The sequence below is a fragment of the Macrobrachium rosenbergii genome, chromosome 15, assembly GCF_040412425.1.
Source record: "Macrobrachium rosenbergii isolate ZJJX-2024 chromosome 15, ASM4041242v1, whole genome shotgun sequence".
Taxonomy (NCBI): domain Eukaryota; kingdom Metazoa; phylum Arthropoda; class Malacostraca; order Decapoda; family Palaemonidae; genus Macrobrachium; species Macrobrachium rosenbergii.
In genome coordinates this window covers 32156243-32158742 of record NC_089755.1, presented here as the reverse complement: position 1 = coordinate 32158742, position 2500 = coordinate 32156243, and the positions used below count along the sequence as shown (strand labels likewise).

Here is a 2500-nt window from a genome sequence, read left to right as displayed (position 1 = left end):
TGGACAACTTTCACTACAGTAGATAATGATGCTTTTCTTGGATGGTAAACGATTTTTTTTTCAACAACGTATCGCTATAAAGACTGCACTGTTGCATCTATCTGGCTTTAATCTCCCTCCTCTCTCTCTTTCTCTTTCTCTCTTTCTCTCTCTTTCTCTCTCTTTCCCCTCATGTCACTCTTTTCATACCCATGCATCCATTCGTCTTTTTTTATCTGTCTATCTGTCTATTTATATATCTACCTATCTACTTATATGTGTATAGCTATAAGTGTGTATATATACACACAAACATATATATACGAGTGTATATAAATATATAGTTTTATATATATATATATATATATATATATATATATATATATATATATATATATATATGTATGTATATGCTCATGTGTGTGTATGTACAAATAGACATACATGCATATATATGTGTGTGTGCTTGTGTGTGTATAACATATATGTATGTATGTATGTATGCATGTATGCATATATATATATATATATATATATATATATATATATATATATATATATATACATGTATATATATATTATACAGATACATATATTTATAAAAGATCCTCACGTGAAATTGAAAGATGAGATTCCAAGGCTTTCAACTTTCATTCCAAAGTCATCTTCAGGGTACTGAACAGTTTTCAGGAAACAACTAAATTAATATGGGGTCACAGATAACGATAAACACCTTAACGAGCTACTTATGCAAGAAAACATTCTATAAAACAAAAACATACTTAGTGGAAATATGTAATTACTATAAATATTGTAAAATATTTAGCATCTTGTTTTACGTTTGAATCTCTAAGAGTAAAGCTTTTCCAACAGTCTGACCATCTTAAAAAGACCATATCTCAACTAACAATATATCATGCATTGAAGAACTTTTTAAAATATACTTTAGCTGAATTCCAGCCTCTAGGGTGTTCAAAGTCTCTTACGTGACATGAAATTTTAAGAAATCAAATACCTACCTAATGTCATTACGTTTACTTTGAAATGGTATAGATACCTCGACGACATAATATGCCTGTTGCCTCTGGATCGGGACCTCATTGAGGTTTTAGCATTTTTGAATGACCTGGTTCCACCCATAAAATTCAAGTTGGAAATAGAACAAAATAAAACCCTACCATTTCTCGACACAGTCGTTATGAGAACAGACAACGGTTTTAAATTCAAATTGCATCGAAAACCAACAGCAGTGAATGCTTTCATTCACAGCTTTTCCAGCCATCACCCCAAGGCAAAACAATCAGTCTTCTCAGGGATATTTTTGCGAGCATACAGAATTTGTGATCCGGAATTTTTAGTAGAGGAAATTCAGAGCGTCCATGAAATTGCAGGAGAATTGTGTTACCCATTGAACTTTATTGATAGTTGCCTCCAAAGTGCCCCCCAAATTTTTTTTGTAGTCATGAAATGCCGAGTATTTTTGGCACTGAAAATAATTCAGTTTTGCCTTATTGTTGTGAATTTTCATCGATTGTACGTAGCCTGAAATGTCAGAAAATAAATGTTGTTTTTAGTAATAATTTGTCTATCAAAAATTCCTTGTTTTGTAATATCAGTAATGTTGACAGGAGGGGTGTACAAAATTAATTGCTCAAATTTACCTTATTTTTGACAATCTGGTAAGGAACTAAACAAGAGAGTTACACAACATAAATATAATGTACGGATTTCAAATAGTTCAAATGCCATCTCTTCTCACGTAAGAGACTTTGAACACCCTATGGACTGTAATTCAGCTAAAGTAGTTTTTAAAAGTTCTTCAATGCATGACAGATTGTTAGTTGAAGGATGCCTCATTAATTCTTTTAGTAACATGAACCTAAGTGATGGTCTTTTTAAAATGGTCGAATTGTTGAAAATCTTTATTCTTAATAATCAAAAGTGAAGCAAAATGTTAGATATTTTACAAACAGATAATTTGTAGTAATTGCATATTTCCACTAAGTATCGTTTTCGTTTTGAGGTATTTTTTTTACATAAGTAGCTTGTCAAGTTATTTAATTGTTATCTGTGACCCCATATTACTATCTTGTGTAAGTTGTTTTCTGAAAACTGTTCAGTACAGTACCCTGAAAATGACTTTGGAATACAAGTTGAAAGCCTTGGGATCTCCTTTCATTTTCACGTGAGAATCTCTTATATACTTCATCCATGGGACCATTGTGGAAATGTAAGACATGCACGCACACACACACACACACACACACACATATATTATATATATATATATATATATATATATATATATATATATATATATATATATATATATATATATACATACATGTGTTTGTGTATGTATACAGTATTTATATATATATATATATATGTGTGTGTGTGTGCACATAAATGTTCATATTTTGTATCCGACTTACTAGAAGTTATCACTTTCCTAAGGGCTTAAATATATAGTTATACACACACACACACACACACACACACACACACACACACATATATA

At 30.7% G+C, this 2500-nt stretch overlaps 1 protein-coding gene across 6 annotated transcripts in view; it reads left to right on the top strand.

Moving 5' to 3' along the window:
* Nucleotides 1-2500, top strand: part of LOC136846509 (uncharacterized) — a 194452-nt gene that overhangs the window by 71396 nt on the left and 120556 nt on the right. The gene's annotated exons all lie outside the window — the stretch shown is intronic.